The sequence below is a fragment of the Salvia splendens genome, chromosome 17 (genome assembly GCF_004379255.2).
Source record: "Salvia splendens isolate huo1 chromosome 17, SspV2, whole genome shotgun sequence".
Lineage (NCBI taxonomy): Eukaryota > Viridiplantae > Streptophyta > Magnoliopsida > Lamiales > Lamiaceae > Salvia > Salvia splendens.
The window spans coordinates 18,130,921-18,149,961 of NC_056048.1; the positions used below are offsets into that span (position 1 = coordinate 18,130,921).

Here is a 19,041-nt window from a genome sequence, read left to right on the forward strand (position 1 = left end):
GGATAGCTAAACCCTTTGGTAAAATAAGAAACATGCGACCAACAATCAAACACAACCTCACTTAAATTACACTGGTCAGTTAAAATATACATTATAGATCAAAAATCATGCATTATATAAATTAAAACAACAATTACATACTAGAATATGTACATTACGTTTATCAATTAAGACAAAGTACCTTGCCGCTATGCTCCCTAAACCCTAGATAAATGACTGAAACTCGTGGACTTGGACGACGTTTTTAATTTGTACATAGTAAACCCTAGCCGCGGTGATTGCTAACCAATTGGCGTCAACGAGAACGGTGTGTCGAGCAGTGAAACTAGAGGAATAATATATTACTCGTGACTTTGGTTTACAAAACACAACATCACATACAATAGACTAATCCAACTAATCTGAATTTCTGTGAACAAGTAGGAGTACAAATTGTTGCAACGGAAAAAATATGTACCTTCTTCCATTGTTCAGTAAATCAAAAGCAACGACGACGCGCTCCAACAAATCGGCGATGTAAGCAACAAATAAACAAACGGTTTTCTTCAATAAACAAAAGCAGCGGTGAACTTCAGCCGTAATGATATCAATGGAGTATAGACGCATATATTTTTGGAAGAGAAGACAGATTGAACGTGATCTCAATTAAGAATAACCGCTGAGATTTTGGAAGAGAAAATCATGGGAGTTACCATAACAAACACATTTGCATATACCAAATTTAGCCTTTTCAAATTTTTAATGGCTTTATTTTAAATTCAGTTGGCATTATTTGGGGTCGTTAGATCTTCAGATTCAATGCACGAGATTGAAAAGAACAATAGAACAAAAGATAGAAAAAGGATATGAATATATCCATATATATATATATATATATATATATATATATATATATATATATATATACCTAGGGTCGTCTTCTACTGAGTTTATCACATTAATCCCAAATTGAGACTGAATATGGACTCTTTGATCCAAAATTCAAAGGCTGAGATTGAATAAAAAATATCAATAAAAACTAGACAAAATATCAACAAAAGGGTAATATCGTTATTATGTTATCATATGATAATTTTCGTGGGTGTTTTTTTATATCAGCATAGTGTATTACATATATCAACAATATGAAATGAGAATATCAATACAAGTACAAGAAAATATCAACACAGTTTTATTGATATTTTACCTACATTATATTGAGATTTTGCATACACTATATTGAGATTTTTTTTTGCATTTGTTGATAAAATCTGATTATCAACATGTACGAAAATTGAAATATAATTTATCAAATTTCATCACCCGAACATCGTCGAAACATATGCAATTGAGATCTCGTTGGAATCATTATTTAATTATCTTTAATTTGATATATTTTTTACTAAAAAATAATTTAAATCGAGAGAGTTACATAAATTTAAAGTTTTAAGATGATACTCCACCTTCTCACAAAATAAGTGAGCTTCACGAACCTTTCGGACACTCAGCTCCATTAGTAAGTAGAAATCGAGAAATTTCTCCTACTCAGGGTCTCCAGACGTTTCTCTATACCCTCTAGTAGTGAGAGAGCAACAGCATTCATCCTGGCAAGACACCAAATTGCATGAACCTTTGAGTGTGAATCATATTATTAATATAGGTTTGTATCTGTAGTATATGCATATTAGCATTTAATATGCGATACATGAAAGAAATTGCATAAGGTGTGTGAATATCTGATTTATATATTTAATAAATTAATAAAGCATGAAACAAATTCCAACACTTCTTCTTTTATTTATATTATAATTGATCATAAATATTTATGACTTTAATATTTTAAAGATAGGTTTCTTTCTCTAATATTGAAATTATTATATAAATTTATTATTATAAGCATGCCTGATTATTCTATGGCCAAAAAACATTTTTCAATAATAAATAGTTGACTTCGTTGAAGTTGGCGTGCAAAAGCAATGCATAAATTCAAATTCCAATTTCTCATTTTTTTTACTTTTTATTTATTAACTTTCATATGTTCATATTTGAAAATTAAAACCTTCGGCGTCACACTTTTTTGAAGAAAACGTTTCACTAGAAAGATAGATAAGCGTTTTACTTGAAGAAGTGCTTTACCAGAAAGTAAATATAGGAAATGAAATTTTACTAGTAGCAGATCTTTCACTTTTACTGCGGCGGAGTGAACCCCAGCCCCAAATCAATCTCTCTTCAACTCGGCCCCTTCGCCCTCTGCATCTCAGGTTTTCTTCTTTTTATCTCTAAGCTGCCTTATATATACAGAATCGCATTTCCTTCGTCTTTTTCCTCTAATTCTAAACATTTCATCTTTTTTTTTGCTCTACATTTTTCTTCACTTCTAAACATTTTTTTACTCTTTCACTCCACATTTGACTGGATCAATATTTTCTGTCAATTTCTACTGTCCATGATGTTTGTATGAGTAAAAGGTCAATTTTAGTCCTGAACATGTGACTAAATACGAATTTGGTCTCAAATATTCACTTTTTGAAAAATGGTCCATAACAGATGAAAATGTCGGCGTAGTTTTTTTTTACGGTTCCGTCAAAAAACTAACAGACAACGCTAATTGCAGTATGACCGTTAGTTTTTTTACGCAAAAAAAGGACCACCACTCCAACTAGGATTTCATTTGTTATGAATTCAAAAAGTGAATATTTTGGATCAAATTCGTATTTTGGTCATATGTTTAGGATTAAAATTGATATTTGTTCTGTTTGTATTTACCTAGAATGATGTTTGAATAAAATCCGCTAATTAAAAAATTATTTATCGGCTTAATATATGTACAATCCTAACATATTTTTTGAGGCAATTGTGTTTGCCGGAGTGAATTTCGGAGCTCTTTCGCGTCCGCTTAGGGATGTTTTTCACTGCCTTGCTTTGGTTGCCCGTGTTTGCTATCGTGTTTCACGCTCGATGGAGTCGCGTGCCATCCATTATGCTCGGACGTACCAGTTAGGATGATCAACATTGGCACTCTGTTATATCTGTGTAGTTTAATTTGATATTGTTATGTAAAACCACTAATTAGGATGTTATGTAATGGAGTAGTTAATTTGATATTGTTATGTAAAAAAACCACTAATTAGGATGTTATGTATAGTTTATATGTAGAACCAGTGGCTAGTAAATTTTCCGTCTTGATTGCTTGCCATTGAAATCCATTTTACGTATTGGAATATGCATTTAATGTTAGCTTAATGTAGTGGATTGTGTGCTTATATGCAAATTTATCTGTTTCAGCTATGATAACTCTATCTCTAGGTTAATGTTGCTTAAATCCTCATCTGAGAAAACTCTGGACAATCATTTCTCATAAATTGTGACATTTTTTTGTTAAGACATACTATATCTTTGTTTCTCTCAGTTTCTTTGACTCTAAATTTTATTTCTTTCTATAATTTCTTTATCAAAGCATTCTCCTTTTGCTTCTGGTGTGAATATAATTGGAGTAACTTTTTACAAGATTTTCTATGGTTGGGCAGTGGGCGCAGGCCCGGCCATGGGGGGTCGAGCAGTGCCCCAGCCCCGGGCCCCCAAAACGTTGGGGCCTCCAAAATCCAAATACATACATGAGTATATACATGCTACTGGGCCAGGTCCAAGCAAGAAACAAGAGCCCACATGCTATGGGGCCCCTCTTTTAGTTCCGCCCCGGGCCAATAAAAACTCAGGACCGGGCCTGACAGGCCCGGCCCTGGGGGGGTCGAGCAGTGCCCCCGCCCCGGGCCCCCAAAACGTTGGGGCCTCCAAAATCCAAATACATACATGAGTATATACATGCTACTGGGCCAGGTCCAAGCAAGAAACAAGAGCCCACATGCTATGGGGCCCCTCTTTTAGTTCCGCCCCGGGCCAATAAAAACTCAGGACCGGGCCTGAGTGGGCGCGATATCATAAACTACAAAATGTTATTTGCAATACTTATAAACTACAGAATGTTATTTTAACTCATCAATATTCCTGTATTTCTGAATAGTTTCATCCTATTATTCCAGGTAGTTAACTACTATTCTTCATTGCTGCAGGAGATGAAATTGCAGTGTGATGAGAAAATGTTTTTGCCATATACCCTTCACCACTATATGCTCTTACAGAGAGTTGTTGAAGCACATGTTGGGACAATTTAGAGAAAAAAAACACGACATGCGAAGGGGGAAACTTTTACCTTGGAGCAATAGAAGGCGGTTCGTGATGAGGTTTCAAGGCTGCGCATTTCCCGTGTACAATCATTGAAGTCTTTTAACACGGGGCAGCTCACATAATAACGAGTAGTAGTAAAATGCAGAAGAGATTTAAAGCTTGATTATATATAAAGCAGCAACATTTCTTCCAAAGATGGAGTCAGCATTTTTTGGACTTTTATTGATACTAGCTAGTACTATAATTCAAGTGGATTAGCATAAGGTATATGAATATCTGATGTGTATATATTTAATAAAATAATTAAACATGAACGGAGTTGGTACACTTGATCTTTTATTTATGATTTTTGTTATCTACTTTATTTGCTAATTTAATAATACAGTAAATCGTAATATTCTTTGGCAATAATATTATAATTGATCAAAATAAGTTTGACTTTAAAGATTGTTTTCTTTCTCTAACATTTAAATTATTATATAGATTACGAATATATACTAGAAGTTGATATAAGTATAAGTGATTAATATTTTATGGCGAAATAACAATTTTGAATAATAAAATAGTGTAGTTGAGTTAAATGAAGCCGGACCTAGATAGGTCCGTTTAGCTATAAAAATTAAAAAGTGACATTTGATTACTCATTGTGAGTATTTTTTGATACAATTGTTAGTATTGTTAGTTACTAGGTGTTAAACTAACAAAAAAAGGGCTATATTGTTTGAAAAATACAGTATTTAAATGTGTAATACCAGCATATTTTTGAACATTAATGTGTACAGAAGTAGAATTAGTTAATTAAATTAAAAATTAGAGAGCGATGCAAAGTAACAACTCTTGTGGGGGCCACATTCTTACAGAGGAATAAAGTCATGCAGAGTTAGATTTCCAGAAATACTACTAGGTAGAGTACAATAATGTCTGCCAAGATGGTAAAGTAGTAAAGATTTCAAAGATGGAAGAACAAATCGAATATGAGTAGTACATGAGAGGGCTCAAACACGAGAGAGAAAAATCAAGTGGTGCTTCTTCTACCCAAAATCAAAACCAACCCGCCGCCGCCGCCCTCTCATCTCAAGCTCAAAGGTTTTTACTCTCTCCGTACTTTCCACTCATGTCTGAGAAAGATAACCTCTGTTTGTTTCATTACTATTTTTCCTATGACGATTTTTGTTATTAGTCCCTTGTTTTTTAGCGTTTCTGTTTCATCTTGAAAAGATTTAGGATTTTAAGCAATTTTCTTCTCATTTTCTAACATTTTTTTCTAACAGAGGCTTTTCTTCAACAAAAATTATAGTAATAATTAATTGGGATTTGAGCAATTTTAGTTTCTAAATTGATTGTTGGTGTTAAATTTCATTTTGATGGTTTTGTGATTCCACTTTTTTTTTCGCTGTAGCCTTTTGAGTTTTGGCTGAAAAGGGAACACTAGGTTTAGTTTTGGGTGTTAAAATGAATTTTAAGGACATTTTTTTAACTCTTTCACTCCACATTCATAGCTTGAGATATTTTCTGTAAATTTCTTCAAATCTGTGTTGTTTGTATTTATTATTTCTGAATGGGTTAAGAAATTAATTTATCAGCTATTATTATTATTTAAGATGCAATAGTATATTGATATGTTTTAGTGTTTAACTTGAACTGTTGATCAGATGATGACTACATTGAACTCTCTCTTGTTTGTGGGACTTACGCTTGCTCAAGCTACTTTTAGAGCTGCTTTAAACCCGCCTAGTGACGATGAATTTGTCATAGCGTCCCAGCTCTTTATCTGGTGCGATGTTTTATCCATGGTTAGCTCGCTCCTTGCTCGACGATGCCCAAGAGTTTTCGGCAGCTTTCATCGCGATCGCTGTGGTCATGATGAAGGCAGCTTTCACACTTGTATTTCACATTAGGTTTTCCGGTGAGGCCATCATCTTTGTGGTTTGGATTGGGATATTTTTCACATGCATATTGGTGAGTCCGATCGTGTTTGATTTGCTGTTTCGCCCTAGATGGAGTCGGCTGCCATCCTTTCTGCTTGGTCGTGCTTAGTTAGGTATATGTAGATTAATACAGTGTGAGACTGTGACACTCTAATTAAATCTAGTTACTGTACTATTCAGGATGGTATGTGATGTAAAACCAAGATGTGTTATTGTCTTTCTTGCTAGACATGATTCATATCTATTATATTCTCTGAGATTGTTACTAATTTATTACCTTCTGTTCTTGATTTGCTTTAGAGAAGTGTACTCATTCATCAACCTAGTTATTGGTTTTATGAGAATTGCCTGTAGACCATTTTATGTTCTTATGCTTGCACTTATGAATTACAGAGATATCTTCGAGTACATGTTGGGACAATCTAGAAAATCACGGCACGCGAAGGGGGAAACTTTTACCTCAGAGCAATTGAAGGCGGTTCGTGATGAATATGATGAGGTTTCAAGGCTATGCATTTTTCGTGTAGAATCATTGAAGCAAGGGCAGCCCCGGAGTCTTTTAACACAGGCACAGGTTTTTGTATTTTTATTGTTTTTTATTTTTATTAAGTCTTCAATAGTTTCCTCCCAGAATTTTCATGTATGTTTTGTGATACCAAATGATATTAATGTATTCGCAAACTGATATAAATCTATAACTTAAAAAAAGTTTCTATCAAGCACATAATAATTATCACTACTTTATGTATATTAAATACGTACGTAGCACATTATTAACACGCAGGTGAAACTATGCAACCGAACTTAGGAATTTAGGATTACAAATCTTGAAATATCACCTATTATCAGGCTTAAATTTATGAAATCGTATGTATTAGATTTTTTGGTAAGGTATTAACTCCATTGAAATAAGAATCTGGCTCAAATTTGGATTTAGTATTTTAAAGATACTCCAAGACTCTTCATCCGTCGTATATTTGAAGTATCATTCCCCATTTTACACCGACCTTATTCTCCCATTGTTACACTACTTTTCAACATCAATTCTAGCAGCAAACCCTACCTACAATGTGCTTTTCCTACGGTGCAAAAGCCGATGGAAAATCCGATTGCGCCAAGGCCTTTGAAGCTGCCTGAGGCGCTGCCTGTGTCATTTCGTCTCCTGCCACCATATATGTGCCCCAGGGAAGGTACATTTTGGGAAATGCGTATTTCGAAGGCAATGAGTGCAAAAATGATGCCATAACCATACAGATTGATGGAACTCTTTCTGCCCCATTTGATTACAATGTCATAGGTAATAGTAACCACTGGTTGACGTTCAAAAGCGTCACCGGAGTTTCTATCCGCGGTGGAACCCTAGATGGTCTTGGCGCCAATTTGTGGGCCTGCAAGGATTCCGGCAAGAAGTGTCCAGAAGGAGCAACGGTAACTCTGATTTGTCCTTTTCTTACTAGTCTTCTTTTATTATGCGTTCTCATTGTTGTGTTGGCGAACACAAATGGAAATTCTCAAGAAGCTTAAAACCCTACCAAGCATATTTTTTTTCAAAAAACTTTATTCAGTTTTCATATTTTATGTAAATTATTATGCAAAAACCATATTTTCTAAATATAGCCCTACCAATCTTTTTAACATATTTCTGAATAAATATTGGATGCTACTAAAAATATATTTTCAAACAAAATCTAAAATTTTTAAATATAATTTTGAATTTAACTTCAAAAACAGAGTTTATGTTGGTTATTTTAGTGTAATTGGATTAACTTGATTGATCAATATTATCATAATGAGACATCATATAAGTTTGGAAGTGCGGAGTGCACGCTTGTTTGAATTCATTGTGATTAGACGGGGTTCGGGGGCAGCGCCCCTGAGTTGCGGGGTCCAAGGGGCGGCAGCCCCTGGCTTGGAAATTTTTTATTTCTATTAAAGTTGCTGTGTAGAAAATTCATCCGGAAATATAATTTATGATAGTCGAAGGACTGATTTGCAATTTTTGAAACTCCTTAAAACTGTTAAAATCTGTTAAGAAATGGAAGAGACGCAATGCTTCGTGAAGAGACACGATGTTTCGTTTCAGGCCTCTTCTTATTGATCTTTTTCGGTTCAAAGTGGAATCACAGGATCAACATACGAAACTTCTAAAACCTGAATTGTATCCGATCAAATATTGGTAGAACCACCAAATTGATTTTATCTGAAAGTATTGTTCACGCCTTTCAGTATATATCCAGTTGTTCATGTTTCAGTAAATATCCATAACAGTTTATCCTAATCTTTTGTCATGTGTCTTCCCTTGTCTATTTTGCCTTCATGTACTTTACTAAATGAAGTGCTTGAGAGGCTTCAAACCCTACCAAGTTACTCATATATTAATAAATAGTTATAGTGTTTTCAAATTTATGCTAATATTATACTCCCTCTGTCCCATTAGAAATGAAACGTTTTCCTTTTTAGTCTGTCCCATTAAAAATGAAACGTTTCTAAAAATGGAAACAATACTCACTCTACTTTTTCTTATCTCTTACTTTACTCTCTCTTCATTAACTCACAAAACAACACTGCATAAAATCCTGTGCTGAAAAGCAAATGTTTCATATTTAATGGGACGGAGGGAGTATATTATTGTAAAAGTATCTAACTATATAAATATATAAAACGATATTTTGCTGAAAAATATAGACCTACCCACTTCTGTATTATTTTTTGGAATAAAATTTAGAAAACATAGGCCACACCCCTTTGTCACTATTATGTGTTCTTTCGACTTATAATATACCTTCTAAATGATTTTCTTTCATGACTAGTCGATGACGTTTCTCAATTCGAACAAAATAAGAATCAACGGATTAACCTCCATTAACAGCCAAAAGTTCCACATCATCTTCGATGGATGCAACAACGCAAAACTCCAAAACATCAAAATCTCTGCGCCCGATGAAAGCCCCAACACCGACGGAATTCACACTGCGCGGTCGTCGTTGGTTAGCATCACCAACTCCCGCATTGCCACCGGTGGCGACTGCATCTCTATGAGTCCCGGAACCTCCAACGTGTTTGTCCAAAATGTCGCCTGTGGCCCAGGCCACGGGATAAGGTACTACTATTGCTATAAATCATTTTTCAAGTTGTTAATATTTTTTGAAAATCATGAAACATCAAATTTTGTTTTATGCAGCATTGGAAGTCTAGGTTGGGAATTGAATGAAGCAGGGGTGGAAAATGTGACGGTGAAATCATGTGTTTTTAGTGGAACACAAAATGGTGTGAGAATAAAGACGTGGGCAAGACATAGCAATGGATTTGTCAAAAATATTTATTATGAGGATCTCACCATGGTTAATGCTGAAAACCCTATTGTTATTGACCAGAATTACTGCCCCAACAATCAAAATTGTCCCGATCAGGTATATATATTTTGTTGATTAGGGTTTGTCAAGCCTATTTTCTTATACGTTGAATTAGTATTTACATATTAAAAAAATTTCTTCGTTTCTATACCTAATTTCTTGCAACCTATGACAATTAGTAAAGGCTAGATGATTTCGAACGATTTCAACTAGGTAAACAATAGAAAAAGTGGAAAAAATTTGTGGTGTAGAAGCTTAATCGAATAGGTATGTACATATTAATTCATAATATTATATTGTAGTATAAAAAGATATGTACCAATATCATACTTATTTGGTAGTTTCGTTTGTTTCCTTCTATGATTTCAGCACCTCGGGCGGATCCAAGAATTCAATACAGAAGGGGCAAAATTATATTTATAAAGAAATTTTTAGAGTTTGAGGGAGGACATTTACGAAGGAAATTGAAAATTTTGCAAAAACTGAAGAAGAAAATAGTAAAAAAAATATTTTGAGGGGGCATTTGCACCCTACCCTCCTCAAGTAGCTACGCCCCTGTTCCTAACCCTCATAACCTTTCACTGCAGTCGTCGGGTGTGAAGATTAGCGGCGTAACGTATAAAAACATACATGGAACATCGGCGACGGAAGTTGAAGTAAACTTGGAGTGCAGTAAAACGGAGCCGTGCACTGAAATTACGTTAGATGACGTAGTGCTAAAACACAAGAATGAAGCAGCTAACGTTATCTGTGAAAACGCCGTTCAGAATATGGACGGAGTAGTCAATCTATTGAAATGCCTACCTAAGAAGTAGGTAGTGTCATAGTATTTTGAGAGATTAGCTTAGAATTATTACTTATCATATCAGTTCCTCTTCAAGCGTTCTGCTCTAATGTATTTTTTTCAATACATTTTTGACAAGTTCCCACATACAATTTAATTTTCCCAAAAAAAAGAAGCATTATAGCTAGAAAGTAGAAACTATACCAAATATTGGCAATCACGTATACACATAAAATATTATGCATATACATATCGTGAATATTAAAAAATAATCATTTGTGCTCCCCATTTAAAATTTGATGGAATTGCTTTTCTTTTTTCTTAATATATATACTACTATAATATACATAAATTTCTTAATATATAATCTACATAAACAAAAAAATATAATCAGTGTAAAAATTCATGCAAGTATTAATTACATGAATTATATACTCCATATTAAAATATAAGGCAATTCAATTGATGTTACCCCTATGTGAATAGTACTATTTATAGGACATTGGATCTTGGAAATTATTATATCTTACATAAATAATTACATGAATTACATAATTACATAAATTAAGGCTCATAAATTTGATGGAATTGCTTTATAGTTTATACTTTAATATTACATATAGCAATTCATGTAATTAATGACGTGGAAGATAAAATAGGTGAACTTTGGTTTACATAAAATATGGAGTATAAACAAAAAAAAATGAAAGCAACAAATTTTAAATTATGATACTGAATACGTTTTATTTCTCATTTTTCACATATATGTATACTAGAATATATAATGAGAAGAAGAAGGCAATCTCATATAATACTCAAACTAATGGCACAATATATATGGATACTTTTTTAGGCGTCCAAAGGTTATTATAAACATCAAATATGTTGTTATATTATAGGAATATGTGTGTGCATAGTTATATTATAGGAGGTCAAAAATTTTGGGTAGTTTGCATATTTCAGGAGATACCTTTTCCATAAAAAAGTGAAAGCTTTTAATTTGTACATCTAAATGGAAATAAGATCCTTTGTAATTTTATATATCAATTAATTTTTAGGGTGACACAGTATATTAATATCATCGTGCTAATATAGATACCTAGACAAGTGAATTTTTGCTAAAGAAATAAATGAATATAAAGACTAGGAATTATATCGAAATGCATTTTAACATTTTCTTCATTTTGCTGACGTATTTCAGTAATTCTTAAACACAAACCATTAGTTTGTTATTAAGTTGATGGAGTAAGACTAAAGAGGCTATGAATTCAAATAAATATTGATTGTAATATTTTATAGCATAAAATTTGCTGGGCTTTTTTTGTTGAAGTCTATAGAATGAGCTGATCACGAGGTTAGAGGTTTGAAGTGATGAGCTGACATGGCAGAGGAGTGAGCTGGAGTTGGTTCGAGTTGGTTAAAAAATTAAAAAAATGGGTTTATAGTGTGGTTTCATATCTGCAATGAAGCCATTGCCGAAGTTGGATTCGACCCAACACGTGACTCTAATGCGTATTTTAGATTATCCAATTCAGTTTATACAATACTGCAAGAATACCTCGTCGATCCACAGGGAGGTAGGAGATTGTTTAAAACATAAAAACTTAAAAAGATGTAACATAAAGATTTGATTTTTGGTTTTGAAAGATGTTGACAAAGTAAAGTAAATGATTAACTAAAGAAAGACTTTTCAAACGGGAAATATGTCACTCCAAGTTGCTCACTAGAGTTTTATTGTTCTACACCTTTAACAATGAAACATATGAAGGGATTAAAACATCAACCTAATCACATACACTGAACATGTACACGATGAGTAGTTCACAATTAGCTGAACACATAACCTATGAACCAATTTCCAATGTCTATAAACTCATGCGGAAGCGCAGGAGAGAAATAAACATCTACTATAATCACCTATTTAATCCACTATCAAATTATCCTCTAAACAATTCTAATTCAATAGCATACCAACAATCAATCACTTCTAAACTATGTTAAAGAGACAATAGCAAAAGAAAGAACAACACGACATTATTAGCCAAAAACATAGTGTATAAATATTGAGCACATTGTTGATAACAAACACATGAGTTTAATGGTATAGAAACATCCATACAAAGCCCAGATTACAACTTGGAGCAACATAGAGAGTTTAGCCTAAACACATGGTGGAATTTGCAACAAAAACCATAGGAAGCATGCTCTCGTTGAGTGAAATTGAGATTTGGAGACAGATCGTCGGAATGTTGGCCGGAATTTATTCTTTTTCTTCTTTCTCTCTTTTCCTCTCCCTTTTCTCGTGTCTGAATATGCCTGAATGCCTCAAAAACTACTCTAGAAACCAATTTGAAAACTAAAATTCGGTAGTTTTTGAGAAAAACGCCCGACCCGGAAGAAATGGTGGCAACCCGGGCGTTTTTTATGCCAACCCGGGCGTTTCTACTGGGCCCGGGCGTTGTTTAGTCCAAAAACGCCCGGTCGGGCATTTTCGCTGGGTTCGCACTACTTCGCGCAGCCTTCATCAAATAGCCATAACTTCTTCATCCGAGCTCCGATTGAGGCGTACAAGGTACTCACGCGAAGATATTTCAAAGATGAAGATAACGATGTTAAGATAAAAGAATTTGGACATTGTTTTAATAGGAAACGAACACTTTGAATCAGACCCCACCGCTTTGGCTCATTGTAGTCACTCCACATGTATATCTATAAACTAATATATAATAATCAAACTTTAATGATCAATTGTTAGATGATTTAAATATACAAAATAGGAGAAATCTTGGAGTAGAATTAAAATTATTTGATTTACATCAAATACCCCCAAACTTATTTACTTGCTCGCCCTCGAGCAAGACCACTTAAAGCATAATATCTCAAAGCTCAACTCACAAAAGTTTTAATCACAGAGAATCAAGTAAGGACGTGAATGACAAAATCTAAACCCCCAACATTTCCAATCAAGATTTTCCACTCTCAAGAACCATCACTCATCCACCTAGAACTTCAAGTCAAGGTGCACTTCAATGTAAATCCAAGCATAAGATCCTACAACTCAAACCGTCGTCATTGACTCATCAAGCAATACTTATCACGTAGACCCGTGGATTTCAAATCAAACTTCTTTGCTCTACCAAGCCATTTACAAAACACCCATAATGCATCAACAATAAAGTTCAAGGTCTTTATTTAAAGGTTGTAATGGGGCTAGGGATGAGGTAGGATAAATATGGATAGTAGCTCAAAAACTACATATTTGAGTGTCAAATTCTTCGTTCCTACAACTTCCTTCCAAGGAACCAAACAATAGACATTTTACAACCCATATTTTCACTCCCCCAAACTTAAGATCTTTTATAGGAAAGATTATATATTTACAAAGCAATAGAAGTTCTACTTTATTTCACTTTTTTTTTCTTTTCTTTTTTTTTTGTTTTTCTTTCAAGGGCCTCGACATTTACAATTTGAAGGCCGTCTTTGTCCTTTCAAAGAACTTCATTCTCAACACTTATACATTACATCAAATCTGAAAAATCTCTAAACTTTAATAGAACACCACCCAAAACTTACAACACAATCAACAAAGCTCAAACTTTTATTTTAGCACCCAAATAGTAGTAAGGTTTATCGATGAAGCTAAAATGAGGCTTATTTTAGTAGCAAAGTGATTGGCTAAGTGTGTACAAAACAAATTGGGGATAAGCTCAAAGTGGCTTCTAGGGGATCATTTGTTGGACTAGGCATGTGAATATTTGGCCATGGAGTTCATCCTAGTGCCTTATCGTCCCATATCATTGACACATATGAATGCAAACACGCAACTCAATAAAGCAAATCAATCCAAGATAATTTCCACAAGGCATATGAATTTCATACTCTCCTCTAACTCAAGAAATCGATTGTAGTCACAAAATGCTCTTTCAAATAAATCAATGCACAAATTCCATCCATCCTAAACTTCAAAGATCAAGTAAAATCAAGCAAGAACTCCCAACCAGAAAGCCGAAGATAAAGCATGCATCCGTCAATTACATTGATTCAAAACACCTTTAGCATACAATACACCCAAGGAAACATGCATCATGCATAAAATTCATTCAAACTCAAACAACTCCCTCAAACTTGAATACTTCATTGTCGTCAATGCAAGAAAAGAAGAACATAAAAGGTAAAGGGATAGAGGACTCCCCCGAACTTGGCATGAAATCCGTAGCATATGGGTGGGAAGGGTGGGTGTATCTTCAACTGTAATAAGCTCCAATGTGCTCCTACAACACAAATAAAACATAAAGAAACACTCAATTCAAATTAAATGCCAGAGGAAAGAATTAAGCAAACAAAACCTCCAACATATGAAAATAAAAATAAAAGAAAATAAACTAAAACTTGGGTTGTCTCCCAATCAACACCTTTGTTTATAGTCGTTGGCTCGACCTTCTTCATCCTTGGGTCTACACTTGTGAATCTTGTAGTGCGACCGCCTCCCTTTCTTCCTTCAACAGGTCACCGCCTAGATAAACCTTCAACCTCTAACCTTCCACACGTAATTGAACTTAGGATCACGAATATCCACTGCACCATAAGGATACACCTTGTACACAACAAACGGACCCCACCATCTTGACTTGAGTTTTCCCGGGAAAAGCTTCAACCGAAAAATTGCACAATAGGACCAGCTGTCCTTCATGGAATCGATGAGGTTTGATGGCTGCATCATGAATCTTCTTTGTACGTTCCTTGTAAAGATCAACACTCTCATAAGCATTCAACCTAAACTCATCCATGATGTTCAACTCAAGCATCCTCTTGTTATTTGTCGAATCATAATCCAAATTCAACATTTGCAAGGCGCAAAATGCCTTATGCTCAAGCTCAACCGGAAAATGACATGTCTTTCCAAACACCATCTTGTAAGGGGAAGTTCCAATAGGAGTTTAATAAGCCGTTCGATACGCCCACAAGGCATCATCTAGCTTTTGAGACCAATCTTTTCGCGATGGCTTCACCACCTTTTCAAGAACTCTTTTAATCTCACGATTGAAGACTTCCACTTGGCCACTTTTTAGGGGGTGATAAGGGGTAGCAACTTTATGCTAAACACCATACTTTCCAAGGATGTTTGCAAATAACTTATTGCAAAAATAAGTACCTCCATCACTAATGATGGCTCGAGGTGTTCTAAAGCGGTTGAAAATATGAGACTTGATGAATCTCAATACCACTTTAACATCATTGGTAGGCAATGCCTCGGCCTCTACCCACTTAGAAATGTAGTCCACCGCAACTAATATATATTGCTTCCCATTAGACTTGGAAAAATGCCCCAAGAACTCTAATCCCGAAACATCAAAGAGCTCCACCTCATGGATATTATTCATCGGCATCTCATTGATTAGACATGAAAAATTAAATTCAAATTATTTCCATGTTCAAGATTAGGAAGAGAATTATATTATTTAATGTATTCCTACATATCTACCCTTATTAGGATTATAGATATATAATAATTAGGAAACAATTAAATTATTCTTGTCCATATCATCTAGGAATCAAAATAATACTCCCTCCGTCCCGGGCTACTCGCTCCTTTCATTTTCGGCACGGAGATTAAGGAATGAGTGTATAGGAAAGTCAAAAATTACGGCTGTAGGTGAAAATTTTTACTAAAAATGGAAAGAGTGCAAGTAACTTGGGACGCCCAAAAAGGAAATAAGTGCGAGTAGTACGGGACGGAGGGAGTATTATTTATTTCCATAGATATAGTCAATAATTTAAATATTCCTAAATTCTAGAGAAATCTTCCTAAAATATTTTATTTCCATTAAATAATAATACTTTAATGATATCTTTTAATTAAGGAATTAAATAATCATTATAATAATCCATCATCGATATCTCATCACACGAGGTTTGCAAGAATGATGAACGATGAATATCCGATGAATTCGTCGTCAGAAAACTGACGAGCCTGGTTCCCGACCAGTTGCTGCACCAGGCATTGAGCCTCGGTGCTGGAGTTTCCGGCAAGCAGCTCGCTCATCTGCGACCGCTCTCGGCCTCTGCTCCGCCTGCACCGTCGCGCCTTGTGGCGCGCCTCCCAGCCGCTCCCACAGCTCTAGCCAGCAACCGCGCCGGGGCTGGGTGCTCTCAGCCGCCGCCAGGACTTCTACCTAGGGTTCGGGGTGAAGCTCGCGGTGCCTGGGTGGTTCTCGGATGAACCATCCGCCGCGCCTCCTCCCTCCGTCAGCCTCGTGTAGCCGCCGCCTAGGGTTTGCGATCTCGGTCGGCGGCACGCATAAGCACTCGCTCGTCTGTATGTCGCCCCGTGATCGTGAACCCTCGGCTCCCATATCGTTGATGACCCTATCTCAATCGCACATCTCGTACTATCAAAAAATTTAAGTTCTTTAATTCGATAGTTCTTGAGTTCATCATGCATAAAATATAAACAAAAAAACCAAGAACATGCTCCGCAATCAAATAACACATGCATACATGAATTTCGCGAAATTTAAATCCAAATAATCAGAGCCTAAAACTGGCTCTGATACCAACTGAAGGGGTTGGCAGCGCAAGCGTGGATGAAATTGATCACATAATATCTTGATCTATTTAGCAGATTATTTAGACAAAATCTATTTGTGTAATTCTCACATGTATCATGCTCATAACTTGAATTTAATCATGCTTTAGCGTAATTGAAACCTAAAACATGCTTACTACGGAGTTAGCCAATTTACCACGTTAATTCTCCAAAGAATCGAAGTTTCCTAGCGCCTTCTCCACGTGAAGATCTTCAGTACTAAACCACAGATCTTCTGACCGGTTCCCGGACTGTACGTGTTGGGGTTTAGAGCCCCTTGCACAACGGAAGACTTGTACAAAACAAATAAATCAGACGTAGGATCTATTTGTCAGATTATGGGATTAATCTATTCACATGTTATCACAGAATTGCATGCTAGAACGCAAATAATTCATGCTTAAAGAATATAAATCCTAAAACATGAATTCTAAGGTTTAGAATTACCGATTTGATTCTCCAAAGAATGGTCGATTGCTCGCGCCTTCTCCACGATGATCTTCAATACTAGACCACGGATCTTCTGACTGGTTCCCGAACTGTATCTCGATATCAGGGTGGGCTGATCTTATCAAAATACTAGGACTCTAATAAAGAGATAGAACTTTCTCACGGAGGAGGAGCTGAGAAACTCACGGAGGAGAAAATTAGAAACTTTCGTCCTCCTTCAAAGAAGAGAAGGGATGAAAATTTCATCTTTAAAAATTGTGTTTTCTGTCTCGTTTATTCTTCTATTTATATTAAGTTCATATTGGGCCCAGTTAGGGATCTATGGAATGTTTTTTAGATATGGGCTCCCCCAATTAGCTTTTTACTAATTAAATTGAACCCACAATTTAATACAAGCTTATATTGGAATATTACGAGCAGCCACTACAGAAGTAATATTGACCTCCCCATCCAAATCCGAAATTACAAGTAATCCGGATTTCCATTTTATTTATTATTTATTTCCCGCGCTTAAGATATAAATGTCCATTAATTAATTAAAGTGTGCTATGGACTTAATTAATTAACATCTTATCAATTCCAAGAGTGGACTTAGCAAGAAACACTTATTTATTATTCATGGAATAATTAACTTCCAACTGATCAGTTTCCGAATAATAAAACCTTGTTCAAGCTCCTCTTGAGGACATTATCAAACGACACTCACCTCACGCATGATTCAACATAATAGCAATCCTAGCACCGCTAGATATTAATCACCGCTACCCAATATATCAGGATTATTGGGTTGCGGCACCTTCTGATAAGTTAAAGTAGTACATAATCAATATCGTATGCTCAATGCTAACGTATGTAGATTAAGAAATAGTATTTTATCAAGACCTAGTCTTTCAGTAGATAGCATAAAGACACGTCTTGCTGTTAGATCCATTCAGTGCTATACCACACCAACGTCATCCTATTTCAATAAGGCTTAGAAATAATCGGACTGACATTGCAACCTTTCGCGATAGATAGCCAAAGCCTATCTAGGTTGTGAAATTCTTCTTTTTCTTTTGCAAAGCATTGCATAGAACCGACAGTAGTTACCTTAAAGTGGACGACGCCAACAACCAGTCTACTAAGCAAAAGATTTAGGCTTTGTTTACTTCTTATGCATTTAAATGTTTATAAAACATCTTATAAACGCACAAGCAAACACAATGTAGTATACTGATTCTATTCATGCAAACTGCTCGAATAATATTAAATCGGGTTAAAAGTGGATTGTAGAGTTTTTCGTATACAAGCAAGATTATATTCGCACGAACTTGATCGAAACATTATTTTCAGTATACTAAACCTAACCATCTCCCACTTATACTCAAAACATGCTTTCGAGTATACCCACTGCCAAAACTCTCCCACTTATACACAAGGCAGGTCTTGGAGCTAGATATATCGAACTACCGTTCATTTCACATCATGTTTGAAGCATGTTGCCACAAAGGCATTTTCTGTGAAATCTGTTTGGTTGTTCTCTGATCATATCTTTTCCACCACTATGTCTTTGCTGCGTACTTGATCTTTAATTAATTTTATCACTCTATGTGATTGCTTAGCTTATGATCTCGTATGTCCCTTGAGTTAGGTTTTGCTAGAGTAATTAAAAAAATATTCATAGTCATACTCAAACTTACGATCAAAGCTACTAGGAATATACTCTTAAGGTAAACACATATAATGAGTATGACTTACTCGATCACTGATTAGTCATAAGACTTAGTCAGTGTAACC

At 35.2% G+C, this 19,041-nt stretch overlaps 1 long non-coding RNA gene and 1 pseudogene across 2 annotated transcripts; both read left to right on the forward strand.

Moving 5' to 3' along the window:
• Positions 1-5,104: 5,104 nt before the first annotated feature.
• Positions 5,105-6,742, forward strand: LOC121773989. Of its 2 annotated transcripts, XR_006044894.1 has the most exons (3): positions 5,105-5,250; positions 5,817-6,205; positions 6,486-6,742. It is a non-coding gene; the product is annotated as an uncharacterized LOC121773989 (long non-coding RNA). The 2 variants fall into 2 exon arrangements; XR_006044893.1 differs by lacking the exon at positions 6,486-6,742 and having other exon boundaries at positions 5,817-6,361.
• A 209-nt stretch (positions 6,743-6,951) lies between these two features.
• LOC121774407 lies at positions 6,952-10,260 on the forward strand (annotated as a pseudogene).
• The last annotated feature ends 8,781 nt before the right edge of the window (positions 10,261-19,041 follow it).